Source organism: Phyllostomus hastatus, unplaced genomic scaffold (genome assembly GCF_019186645.2).
Source record: "Phyllostomus hastatus isolate PE091 unplaced genomic scaffold, TTU_PhHast_1.1 phas_scaffold_78, whole genome shotgun sequence".
NCBI classification, from domain to species: Eukaryota; Metazoa; Chordata; class Mammalia; order Chiroptera; family Phyllostomidae; genus Phyllostomus; species Phyllostomus hastatus.
In genome coordinates this window covers 41782679-41797296 of record NW_025334041.1, presented here as the reverse complement: position 1 = coordinate 41797296, position 14618 = coordinate 41782679, and the positions used below count along the sequence as shown (strand labels likewise).

The 14618-nt window shown below is 37.5% G+C and overlaps 1 pseudogene; it reads right to left on the bottom strand.

Annotated features, from left to right (window-relative positions):
- Positions 1-3025: 3025 nt before the first annotated feature.
- On the bottom strand, positions 3026-3232 carry LOC123811220 (annotated as a pseudogene).
- Positions 3233-14618: the final 11386 nt, after the last annotated feature.

Genomic DNA, 14618 nt, shown 5'->3' with positions numbered 1-14618 from the left:
TAAAAAGAAATTGTAGTCTAAAAATTTATAAATACATTTTATAATTATTAAAAGTCTACCCTTCCTCATAGTAAATTTTTCAATGTGGCACAAAACACTTTTACTAATAGACCCAACTATCTTTAGTTCTTCTGTGAAAAGAAACCAAAAATGGATAAACTTCTATTCAGTAATTAATATTTCAGTATTTTATCTTACCTGGAAAATGATCTAGATATTCAACCAATACCCATCATTTAACTTATCTCAGTAAAACTCTAAGGTTTTAAGTTACCAAAAAGGTTTTGGAAACTATTTTTAGGTAGACATACCGTAAAGCATAATTATGTTGAAGAGTTCACTTATAAATGTTTATCTGACATCTATTTAACTTACTTGGTTTTTAACAATTATGTTTAAATCGTTTGTGAAAATGTTGTGAGACATTAGAAAGCTAATCACCTTAAGTTATCTTTCTTGCTGACAAGTTCTGTAACAGAGCTAACAAGGGCTTATTTGACTTTTAGTAGTTAGAATAAAAAGCTACATTTTGTTCTCATAGCTCTAAAGACATGCCTGTTTTAATGAAACCAGGAAACCAGGTGTTATTTACTGAAGATTGTTCTAGACCAAGTGAACTTTAATAGAGCTCTTTTCAAATACTATTGAGAGGTAGGGAAAAATCACGTATTCATAACATGTATACTTACACATACAGACAGACGTAAATGGAGAGGTTATAGCTTTCATTCTAAAGTGTTAGTCATGACACAGGTGTGACAGTGAAAGTACTGTTTCATACAAACTGTGCTTCTGGCAGATGAAATAAGTTTACTAGCTTGGGTGGCTTCAATATTTACTAATATTTATCAAGATTTTTAAGACTTTTCATTTTCCTAGTGTCCAAGTAGTCTTTCCTTTTTTTCCCTCTGATAAAAATCACTTCCCTGTAGTTTGCATTGAAAAGAAATGGCTGTCAGTTTCTAGAAAGGACCAGGTAGAACATTTTAATCTCAAAGGAATAGAGAAAGTTCCTACAAGGACTTTTATTTCCTAAGGTCAAAATGCATAATACTTACAAGCTTTTGAGATGGAAAGGGGAGATTTGAGGGTTGATGAAAAAGATAGATGGACTCAGAACTGCTTCCAGAGCCATACCTCTGGCCCTACAAAGGGAAAGACAGCTGCTACTAATTCTTCATGAATTGGATTGTGCCCTGGATGGTATCAAGGCACTTCCCACCCATCTAACTACATTATCTTCAAGTTTCTTTTTTTATATCAGGTAAATCTTCAACTAAGATAGAAAAAAAAAGATTCCTATTCTCTAGATACAGAGCTATCTGTCTTTGAGATGTTTTTCCCACTCTGGGTACATAATTTCATTTAAGTTAAAGGAGAAGGCATTAAAAAACTTAGGCTCTGAATATCAGCTTTCAGTTTGGCCAGCTTCTAACCAGATAGCTACATATTTTTTAAGAAGTCCTTTCAAATACCTTGTCAGGTAAGAGCTGGGAGAAATACTAAATATAGAAATAAATAATCCTGGCAGCAATGAATAACCCCATGGACAAAAGAGGCATTCGTAAGAGGGTTAAAGATACTATCCTCCCAAGATCAACAGCCACCCCCAAAGATGGCCAGAAGAAAGAACGACTGAGACAGTTCTCTGAGAGTTGGCAACAGTCAGTAGGACTGTGTCTGCAAATGGAGTGCAACCCACATTTCTGTCCAGCCCTATTTTTGGGCCCCTAACCTGATCATTGAATGGCCTGCATGCACAAGAACAAAAACCTACATACCGCAGGTGGGGAGAAACCCAAGCCAAGTTCTCAAAATACAAAAGACAGAAACAAGAAGGCAATGGCTGTCCCTGGGAGAGAAAGGATCATTAACCAATGGGCACCCCAAAACCAAGTTCACAAAAGTTTGGATTTGGAAAGGAAGGGACAATGTGAAATTTTACATTCTGTCAATTGACAAAACTAAAAGAATTTAGTAATGACTTTTTTGTGCTTAATTCAAAGGAAAACCATCCACTGTGTCGGGGAGTACAGTGCCTCACAAGCAGTGGAGCACCATTCCCAAGGGATTTGGTCAAGAGGGCAACCTGCGGAGCATTAGAAGGAGCACCTGGGAAACAGGCCACCATTGGCCAGTAGATTGGGAATTTTCATACAAGCCTGCAGGTCCTATTTTCTAGGGTGAAGTAAACTAGTTAAAGTTGAGTTGAAGGACTGTAATGTTAGGTTTCCTTGACAGGTCTTTCCCATAAGTGCAAGGCTGACTTAGGTTTAGGTTTGTGAGGTAGGCCAGGCCATTGGGGCAGCCTCCATTTTGTTTCTTAATCCAACTTAATTTTATAACTGCCTTTCTTGAGCAGACATTGTCAAGATCTGGGTATTGTGACTCCAGTAGGAATTTCCGTCACTGGCTTTTGTCAAGGATCCTAGGATCCAGGAGCCAGGATCCTATCTGCAGGCTCCCAAGCAAGAGAGATACAATGTAGCATATAATCCTGATATCTACTACAATTTGGCAAAGTTTTCTACTAATTTTAATTTTAGTTTTCCCTGGCTGTTAAAGAGAATAATAACTAGGAGCATTTTACAGGAGAATCAGTAAGAGTCCCATCAACCCTAGGAGAAGCCCATATAAGGGCATTTGTGTTGGTGTGGGAGGATTTGACAAAACCTTCTACAACCATATTTTCTCCAAGGTCCTGGTTGATTGCAATGAGACATCAATGTCCAGGCCAGGTATTTGGTCAGGTCAGGTGGCCCCACAGGAGAGTGCAATGGGAAAAGTCCGGGTATTTTAGGTTTCTGGCCTTGGAGCTTTTGCAGTTGTAAGGCCAATAACTGGGTAGACTTTTGTTCAGGGCCTTGTATTCTCTTCAGAGTAGAAAGGCAATTCAAACAGAGGATTAATAGATTGTGAATACTCAGGTAAAGGAGAATAAAGGGAAGTAGTAAAAGTCATGCCATTCTTACAACCTTTAAAAAATTAGCATTTTAATACAGTTCAGATTAGCCTGTCTGATTTATTATGGCTCCTTCACTGCCAAACCTGGGGGCAGGGACTGCTTCAGTTTCTCTGCCTTCTCTTTGTGACAACCAAGGTATAAAAGGTATCTGCTGAAACAGACTGTAAACTTCGCATTATCCTTCTCTTCCTTGATCTTAGCAGATTTGTCATCCTTTCATCTGACTGTGAGCTGGAACTCTTTGATTTCCTAAATTGTGCAAGGCATAGCTACAAGGCATAGCTACAAGGCATGCCACAGGCACCTTGGACTAACCCCTATTCTCTGCACATTGCCAAGAGTCATTCACAGCAAGTTCTACAGTTCTTTCTTTTAGGTACCTCTTGCTCTTCAATTTTTTATTAGTTTTTTGAGGTGAATCTTCCAATGTGCTATTTTGGAATTTTAAAGACCTACGGAGGCTTCTGCATACCAATTAAAATAGCTATTCTGTTTGTTAATTTGGGAATCCTTGCTTTCCACTGCGCTTCTTAAATGAACAATCTTTAATTCAAACATTCACCCCCCCACCCCCAATGGCCATTGTAAGTCTAGGTTGTCTTTGTGAGTTTTTGCCATTTTTGGTAGAGATTAAAGCTTCTGTTACCACAGTTCTCAGACATGAAATAAGTAGATATGCCAGAGGAAGAGGTGCTCAATGCTTTGAAATTTGAGGATCCCATTTCTTTATCTAAGCCTTGAGTCTCTTTGGAGCTAAATTAATAAGAGTCATGCCACTGGGTTGGAATTTTTGTGATGTTTTACGGTGTGCCTTGTCGCAAGAAAATGTTCTAGAAGCTGGTGGGTGACCTAGTGTCAATCTAACCCCTTGGTGACCAACTTCCCCTAGCCTGCCAACCTTAGAGTTAAGTGAACTGTGTTCTAACAGTTTCTAAGAGCTTGACCTGTGCCCACCAATTTTGCAGCTTTGGCTTAAAAGATTCCCATTAGAAATAAATCTATTATTCCTTCCATGAGATTTCTTTATACTGACAGGCAACTTGATGGCTTTTAGTTGTCTGATTTGTACCTACCTATGTTTTTATTTTTATAGTCAAAACAATGAATCTCTTGACTTATTTTCCCAAGTGCTTCAGACATGTGTACTGTGGACTTACCTTAAGGCTTTGTAAGTCCTCTAACAGCTGCCAACCATTGTGGACTGCCAGTGTAACTACCCAAGGACCTTTCTTGGACCCCAGATCCTTTTGGGAACCTTTCACAAACCCCAGAACCTTTCTGGGCAAGTGGGGAAAACCCCACTTGCCTCTGAAGAAGAGGAAGAGATTAGTCGTGGAGACCGCTCTATAAACTGCCATTTCTCTGATCAGAGAGTTGAACAGAATATTTACCATTGTATTTTTATACTTTTAAAAACTTTGAGGTCTAATTTATAAAAGTAGACTCAACTTCTTCATGTCATGCTAATGTTATAAAAACTTCAGTCATTCCACTGCTATTACAATTAGTATAAAATCTATACTAAGATTTTAATGTCATTGAAGTTTTTCAAGTAAAAAAAGAATAGCAGATCTAGATATAATCATGTTTGTTTTTATTTGCAATTCTCACTTGATAATTGTGGGGACAGCAGTGACTTAAAATTATTGGGTTTATTGTGAGGATATGAGCAAATATATGGCAAGTTTTTGTCATATGTCATTTTCCTTTTTTATTAGCCTTTTTTCTATCATAATAAGGTAATAACAGTAAGGTTATTGTTAATATTGTTCAGAAAGCTCATATTATTAATGTTTTTTCTTCATTACTTAACTATTATAAATAAATCCAAAAGTTACAATTTCACTAATTTATTCAGTCTTGAAAACAGAATGATGATACTTGGCTAATGAAAATATGATCCCCTTACTTCACATTAAACTCTTATGTTTGAACATTTGTTTTGAACTTCATGTATTTAAAAGAATTTTATAGATGCTAAACAAATATGATAGCTTCCCTTTTCTATTAAATATGTTTAAATAGCTGAAAGTAACTATTTACAGTTAGTGGGGTTTTCCCCTGTAGAGAAGCAGAGCAAAATGGTATATCCAGTATTTCTAGATACCTTAATTCAGGGGACCAAAGCAGTCATTTCAAATCAAAGTACCTAACATATGCTCTCATTTAAAAAAATACTTGGAGGCATAAAAAATACTCATTCTAGTCCTCTTGCCTATGATCACCTCACACCACCTTTGTAGTTGTTCTCTTCTTACTCTGCTCCACTCAAACCACACATTTCTTAAAAATCCAGTACTCTATGTATGTTGGTTGACAGCAGTCCAATAAAACTAGACACCCATGAAAGCCTGTGATCAGTTTAGCAGAAATGAGTACTTACCACACCATTAAGTCAGCCATTAAGGCCACCCTGTTTTCCCTGCTTCACTGCTGCCTAACAACACGCCAGGCAAATACCTGACGTGCTTCCAGAGAGAGAGGCACAGCACAGCCGCTGAGCAATACGCTCAAATCAAATCGCAGATGAGAGTTTAGAGCGTGGTTGCTAGGATGGAAATGCAGCTGGCTGCCCTTAATGCTCCCTGAATCTCTTTGAGAACAAAGTTCAAAGAGAAACGTGTACACAAGGATGGGATAATGAGTGTAAAGTTAATATTTACATACATCTTTTCTTTTCCTTTCTGTTACAAAATGCTCTTAGTGTGTTCTCTGTGGTCATGTATCACTTAAGAGATATAAATTCTCAACAAGCTGTATTTTGTGTGTGATTAAATGTGTGTAAAAATATACCCAGATGGTTTTTTCCTATAGTCATTATAAACAGAATCTATAATAAGTTGATAAATGAAGTGAGAAAATTAATAAATATCTGTTCATGGTATTAAGCTACCTTCCTGCCACTACTCTAGGGACTTTCTATGATTTGACATAAGTGTTCACAAAAATATTATTTTTTATTTTACCAATTAGGGAATTAAATTTCAAAGATATTATGTTTATCTGAATTAGCACAACTAGTAAGAACACAGTGGAGTATTGAAATAAAGCCTAAAGCAACTGTGACTCATATAGCACCCTATATCACCATTTAAAGTTTGTCATTTTATATAATAGCTATGGATTAAGTTGATTTCTCTGCTGAGGCCAGGTGCTAAATGTCTACAAATATATCTCATCTGAAAACAAGCTTTGGTGATTTCATCATTTATTAGCAACATATATTTCACATACCATACAATTTACTCATTTAAGGTGTACTGTTTACTATATTCATAGCATTGTTCGACCATCACTGCAGTCCATTTTAAAACTTTTGATCATGTGAAAAGAAACTGTGTATACTGGAACAATCACCCCACCATTTCCCACAGCTCCCCAGTCCAGTCCTAGATAGTCACTAATCCATCCCCAGTTTCCACAGATCTGGACATTTTATATAAATGGAATTTTAAAATATGTGGTCTTTTGTGGCCAGTTTCTTTCACTTAGCATAATGCTTTCAAGGTTCATTCATGCTGTTGCATATATCAATATTTCATTTCTTTTCATTGTTGAATAATATTATGCTACTGTATGGATATGCCATACTTTGTTTTTTTCCAACCATCAGTTAGATTGTATCCATTTTTAACTTATAAATATTGTCTATGAATAGACAATATTGTCTATAAATATCATATATGAATATTTATGAATACCCATTTTCATTTTTTTTTTAGTATATATCTAGAACAGGAGTGGCAAACTCATTTTCACTGGGGGCCACATTAGTCTCGTGATTGCCTTCAAAGGGCTGAGTGTAATTTTAAGACTGTATAAATGTAACTACTCTTTAACTACAGGCAAGAAGCTCAGCACTGCCACCAGGTAGAAACAAGGTGCCAAATGAAATAAGGTGGAGGGCCGGGTTCGGCCCACATGCCTTGTGTTTGCCACCTGTGATCTAGAAGTAGAATTGCTCTATCATATAAACTCCAAGTTTAAGCTTTTGAGGAACTACTGAACTACTCTTTCATTCTTAATTCTAGGAATTTAACTCCTCTACATTTTTCTTGGTCAGTCTAGCTGAAGTTTTATTGGTTTGGTTATGTTTTTCAAAGAATCAGCTTTAGGTTTTGCTGATTTTTTTCTCTATTATTTTCCTTCTCTGTCTCATTAGTTTATGTTCTAATTTTTACTATTTCTTTCTTTCTGCTTGTTTCAAGTCTAGTCTGTATCTAAAGATGGAAGTTCAATACATACTTGTGAATGAATAACTAAATATTGAGTGTCCATTTATATAACTATCTTCTCATAGTCTGGAATCAACCTTCTAGAAATCAGGAACCATGACTTATTTAACTTTGACTCAATTGCCTGATAGTTTTTGGCTCAAACTACAACTGAAAATATCGATATAACACTGAAAACATTTTCAAGTGCATTGAAGAACTAACAAGAAAATAAGGAATAATCAAGAGCAAAATCTAAGTTAAAGTAGCAAATCAGAGACAGTAAGCAATGGACCATTTTCAGTCTGGTAAAACGAGGCAGGGGAAGGTAAATTGAGCTATAGTTTGCACTGACCTAAGAAATGAAACAGAATACTGTCCAAAGTAGGAAATGTAAGTGTACTCAGGTTGATCAATAAACTTTATATAAACCTGCTCCACCAAGGTTACAGGAAATTGCCTGTCACCAAGGAAAAACATATGGTATCAATGTGTCTGTATAATGTTCAAAGCATGCTAAAATAAATGTAGACTTGATCACATAAGTATACGTGGCAAAACTATGAAAACAAGCAAGGAAATAATAATTATGAAATTCATGGTAATACTTTCTCTGAGCAGAAGTACAAGGATATGGGGTTATATACAGACACATGGAGAATTTAAAGAATATGGCAAAATGCTTTCATAAAATGGGGGGCAGCAAAATATGGTGGACACCAGAATGCATCATATCATTATGCTTTACATCTTATACATTTTAAACAGGTATTCTTTGATACTTGACCATACTTGATTTTAAGAATAAAGAATATAAATGGCATAAATTACATAGATCATTTTTTCAAATAAAATGAAACCTATAGAGAGATTGAATGACAAGCTCAAAGCTGAACAACTTGTTAATCAAATTGGGACTAAGCCATACTTTCTTTAACAAGTAGCTATAGAAATTTTAAAAAGCCATTTGCAAAATAGTATGACTTTAACATTAGAAAAACAATTTTAAATATTAATAATGTATTTGATCATAATCTGCTTAGTATAACAAGTTTTTACATCAATTATCATTCTTACTAAGTATCCTTACAAACTATCAGCTTTGCCAAGACAAAAAAATATGGCCCAAATGAATGAACAGAGTAGAGCCTCAGAAACAGAGCTAAGTGTGGAGGAGGTCACCAACCTATCTGATGGAGAATTTAAAGCCCTGGTAATCAAAATACTCATAGATCTGATTGAGCTTGGTTGAAAAATGAAAAAACAAATGAAGGATACCCTACGTAAAATAAAGCAAAATATTCAGGGAACCAGCAATGACGGGAAGGAAACCAGGACTCGAAGCAATGATTTGGAACAAAATGAAAAAATAAACATCCATCCAGGTCAAAATGAAAGCACAAGGATTCAAAAAAGTGAAGAAACTCTTACAAACCTTTGGGACAACCTGAAATGTTCCAACATCCAAATTATAGGGGTGCCAGAAGGAGAAGAACAACAGCAAGAAATTGAAAACTTATTTGAACAAGTAATGAAGGAAAACTTCCCCAGTCTGGTGAAGGAAATAGACTTCCAGGAAGTCCAGGAAGCCCAGAGAGTCCCAAGGAAGTTGGACCCAAAGAGGAACACACCAAGGCACATCATCATTAAATTACCTGAGATTAAAGACAAGAAGAGAATCTTAAAATCTGCTTGAGAAAAGAAAGGAGTTACCTACAGAGGAGTGTCCATTAGATTATCAGCTGATTTCTCAAAAGAAATCTTGCAGGCAAGAAGGGGCTGGAAAGAAGTATTTGAAGCCATGAAAGGCAAGGACCTACACCCAAGACTACTCTATCTAGCAAAATTTTCATTTAGAATGGAAGGGCAGATAAAGTGCTTCCCAGATAAGGTCAAGTTCAAGGAGTTCATCATCACCAAGCCCTTATTATATGAAATGTTAAAGGGACTTATCTAAGAAAAAGAACATAAAAAATATGAACAGTAAAATGACAACAAACTCACAACTATCAACAAATGAACCTAAAAGACAAGAAAAACAATAAAACAATAAAACAATAACTAGCAAACAACCAGAACAGGAACAGAATCAGAGAAATGGACACCACACAGAGGGATTTCAGTGAGAGGGGAGAAGGAAGAAATAGTGGGGAAAGGTACAGGGAAGAAGAAGCATGGTTAGTAGGCATAAGGCAGATGGGGAGAGATAAAAAAAAATGGTATAGGAAATAGAGAACTCAAAGAACTTATATGTACAACCCACGGATATGAACTAAGGAAGGGTGCTGGAGGATTGGGGGGCAGTGCAGAGGGAGGATAGAGAAGGAAAAACTGGAAAAACTGTAATAGTATAATCAATAAAAAACATTTTTAAAAAATAAATACAATAAAATTCTGAAAATGTTCTCAAAGAGGACCAGATGTCTATGTGAAACATGATCAAAGAGATTTCTTAAAGAAAAGCATGGTATACATGAGGAGTCAGATAATCATAAGAAGTTTCTGTATGGAATATGAATTCTGACCTATTAAATATCTAAAACATCAAGCCATGGCTCACAATGATGGTGATTTTGCTAATGAGCTTGAACTATCCATATCCTTTCTTAATCATCATAATGTACTAGAGATTGTAAGGAGCATAGCTAAACCACCTAATGACCTCAGAAGAATGTCTCATACAACATTATATACATTAAAATCATCTGGGGTGTCTTTTTTTTAAAGCATCAGTGTCCAGATTCCACCTTCAGAGATTTTAAGTTGCTTTGAAGTAGGCCTTAGATATCAGCATTCGTTAAAATTTCTCCATGTGATTCTAATGTACCACATTAGAATCCCTGCAGATTCCAACTCCAGAATCCATAGTTTTCAGTCTTGGCTAAATAATAGACCAGTGATTCTCATGTGCCACATCACAAACACCTAGAGAGCTCATTAAAACACAAATTGCTGAATCTGCATTTTAAAATAGGTTCCCTGGTGATAAGGATGCTGCTGGTCCAGGAACCACGCTTCGAGAGCTACTGATCTAAATGATGTGGCATCCACTTATCATTGACATTTCTTTAAGTGTCCAAGGCCTGCTAAAACCACTTTAAAAAACTGTGGTAAAATAACAAAATTTACAAGATTTTCATGATACCTTAAAAAGAAAAAAATGTGTATATATATTCTTTTTTAAGTGCACAAAGAGATTATGTTCATTATAAATTTTTGATGATACTTTTCTAATAATAAAAGTTAGAAATATTGACCATTAAAGACAATAGAGTACATTTTTTCAAGAGTATTTTGTTCTATAGGAGGAGTAAGCTAAAATTATAAATATGCAACAAATGAACCATAATAAGCATATTTTAGTGCACATTATTACAGCCATACTTTTGGCTATAATGTAGTTCTTTGCTTTTCATGGCTTCAAATACTTCTTTCCAGCCCCTTCTTGCCTGCAAGATTTCTTTTGAGAAATCAGCTGATAATCTAATGGACACTCCTCTGTAGGTAACTCCTTTCTTTTCTCAAGCAGATTTAAGATTCTCTCCTTGTCTTTAATCTCAAGTAACTTAATGGTGATGTGCCTTGGTGTGTTCCTCTTTGGGTCCAACTTTCTTGGGACTCTCTGGGCTTCCTGGACTTCCTGGAAGTCTATTTCCTTCACCAGACTGGGGAAGTTTTCCTTCATTACTTGTTCAAATAAGTTTTCAATTTCTTGCTGTTGTTCTTCTCTTTCTGGCACCCCTATAATTTGGATGTTGGAACATTTCAGGTTGTCCCAAAGGTTTGTAAGAGTTTCTTCACTTTTTTGAATCCTTGTGCTTTCATTTTGACCTGGATGGATGTTTATTTTTTCATTTTGTTCCAAATCATTGCTTTGAGTCCTGGTTTCCTTCCCATCATTATTGGTTCTGAATTACTGAATATTTTGCTTTATTTTACTTAGGGTATCCTTCATTTGTTTTTTCATTTTTCAACCAAGCTCAATCAGATCTATGAGCATTTTGATTACCAGGGCTTTAAATTCTCCATCAGATAGGTTGGTGACCTCCTCCACACTTAGCTCTCTTTCTGAGGCTCTACTCTGTTCATTCATTTGGGCCATATTTTTTTGTCTTGGCAAAGCTGATAGTTTATAAGGGGGTAGGCCGTATGTATCACCCAGGCAGGGCAATACGCTTTGCTGCACAACAGCACTGCCTGTGGGGGAGGGGCCAGAGAGGGAACAGTGTGTCTTGCCTGCTCATTTCTAGCACAATTTTCAATGGACTTTCGCACTCTCATGTGAGATTGGGAGCTTCTCCTGCTGTGGCAACCCCAGCTGTAGCCTTCAGCCACCTCTGAGTCCCCTTAAGTCAGCCCCTCCCATGAGCTGGGTAGCCAGCCCTGCCCCTAATGTCCTCATGTTGCCACAATTTTTCTGAGTCAGCTGGACCAGTCTGCTGCCTTACTGTCTGGTTGTTCTGGTTGATTTTTTTCTTTAATTTGTTGGTTGTCAGAGTTCCATGCAGTCTGATTTTCTGGCGCTTTTGGTTGTTTATTGATTTCAGATTGGTTGTTTTCCTCCTTTTGGTTGTGCAAGGAAGCAAAGGGTCTTTACCTATGCCTCCATCTTGGCCAGAACCCATTTTAAGAATTTTAGATTAGCCCTGGCTGGTGTGACTCAGTGGTTGAGTGCCATCCCATGAATCAAAGGGTCGTAGGTTCGATTCCCAATCTAGGACACATGCCTGGATTGCAGGCCAGGTCCCCAGTAGGGGGTGTGTGAGAGGCAACCACACGTTGTTTCTCTCCTTCTCTTTCTCCCTTCCTTCCCCTCTGTCTAAAAATAAAATCTTTTTTAAAAAAATTTTTAGATTAATAAATTGTCTTCTGGGTTCTTTTCCACAAATCTCTTGAACTTGATTGATATGAATGTGGCCAGAGGTACAGCCCAAAATGTCTTATTTCTCTCATGACATTCCAACATGAGCATATAAATACAAACACACACACACAGACAGTGGTACCTCAGTACATGTCGTTAATTCACTCTGGAACCTGTGATGAGTGCTGAAACTGATGAGCATCAGATGCTGTCATGACCCATTAAAGTGCAATGAGTCCTGAGCAAGTGCCAAGGGCTGAAACATTTTTTTCTCATCAAAATGCAATGAGTACAGGGTTTGATGAGTTCTGAAGCCAACAAGTAAGGAGATGTGACTATAAATGTATTCTTCACTTACCATGTTGTGGTTTATGATGATTAAAAAACAAAGTGTTTTCAAAGCACACTTGTGGTCTTTGTCTTTGTCTTTTAACTATTGCTTTGTAATTGTAATTGTTACCATTTGTACCACTCCTTTTGTCCTCACACTGTCTTTCACTAGAGACCCTCTCCCCAATTCAACTGTTTCCAATTCAGTGTTATCAGTTTTGCAGAACTGTACCCTGTGGCTCTGAATACAAATTTAGCTCTCTCAGGCAATCTCCTTCAGTGTAAGCCTTTCCTGTCTGCTTCTTCTATCACTTGGCTTACAAATTCTTTTTGAATTTCCCACCCTAAGAGAGCAATAAAATATTGTGAATATTTATATCTTTCTATTAATTGATCGATAGGCAAAGGCAAGTGTTATATATCCCTTGTACCTTTGCCCCTTTTAGATACATTAAGTACATTATAAAGTTTTCCTTGTAAACTCAGTCATCTTTCCTCTTCAGTTTAATGTTGAGAAGTAAAAATCCAGAAGAAATTTTGACAAGAAACACTACCAAGGCAGGTGGACATCAGCATTTGTTAAAGTTTCTCCAGATGATTCTAATGTGCCACCAGGATCGCAGAGACCTCTTCTAGGGTCCATAGCTCTCAACCCTGCATATTAGAATTAGCTCTGGAAGCTTTAAAAGTTTTAATCCCACTCTTAGAATTTCTGTTTTAAGTTCTGTAGGCAGCTTTACTGTGCAACCAGGGTGCAAGTTACTGCTCTAGACTAGAGATTCTCAGCCTGAGTCACCAGAGTACTCATTAAAACTCTCCAGGCTTTGGGGGAGGAAACAACTGGCTGTAGACTTCATGCTGACCAAGCAACAGAAATAGGAAATAGGCATTACTTGTTATATGTGCCCAATTGCTGATTCTAATTTCAAGTCATGAAACTATATGAAGAAATAATATAGATTGCAGTAGTCCCTGATATGGGGAAATCTGCAACGCAGAGACAAACTTGAATAATGTGTAAGGAAAAAATTGTTTTCCAGTGGACAACATCCATGTCTATAGCCTCACTGTTATTTGATTTGATTCTATGGAAGCTATTTTACAACTCCGTAAATTGTAGATAGCTGATAGTGTTAACAGTGAAAACAATACCAGGTGTTAGACCTCCGTCCTTGAGTTCTGGCTAAGAAAGAACCCAGAGACAAAATTACAATACAAGCGAAAGTTTATTTCAAAAGTCACTGAGGTAAAAGTGAGCTGTAGAAGAAGGGAGCCAGCTGGGCCACATGGACTCAGGAAACAAGTGAAAAAGGGCCCTTGGAGCTTCAGAGAAAGAAAGGTAAAGAGAGTGAGCCTAGGGTAAGAAGAGGGGGTAAGGTGCAGATGTGAGAAAGAGAGAGAGGAGGAGAGGGAGGGAGAGGAGGAGAGAAGGGGAAAAAGAGAGAGGGAGAGGGAGGGAGGGAGGGGAGGGAGAGAAACGGGGAGAGAGAAGGAGAGAGATAGAGAGCACAAGCATACTCTGGGTCCCTCATCTTAAGGGTTTTTATCTGGAGGTCTCAGGGGAGGATCTCAATAGAATATTCATCAGCTTTCTAGGTGTGTCTTCTCAGGACCCTGGTCTCCACTGATTGGTCAGTGCCACAGCAAGGTATCATTAGTCATCACAGTTCATCCTGGTGTCAGCCATGGCATCATCCCACCTGGTTGCTACTCTTCTGGGCCTGTAGCTGAAACACAAGTGAGGCTTAGATGTTATCTCTGGTTTAACCAAAACTCAGTCTCTATAGTCAATAGACCCATGGCTTTGTTCCTAAGATTATTTGATGTGGGTCAGAGCCTCATTGTCTTGGAGAATTAATGCTTAAGGGAGTGGTCCTGCAAGGGCTTGTATGGGAGTCCTAAGAGGCTTTTCTCCAGCCCCCTTGTTCCTCCTCTAAGGGAGTCTACTCCACGATTAGCAAGGTACCAGCAGAGGGTCTGAACCATATGACCAGTGATATGAATAGTCAGGAGGTGTAAACTGCATGACCAGCACTATGCTAGGGGAGGGAAGGTCACCCAGGGGTCGGGTCCCACCCTACAGCTTTCCACTGGTGGGCACCTGGGACTTTCCACTCTGGTGACCTTCTATACCTTGCCTGTACTTTCTACTTTGCTCATGTCTGTGTAACTGCCAATATATCATCAGCCATGAAAATAATTATTTTCTGTAGCCATGCAAATCCTGCCTGGAATAGACTCTATT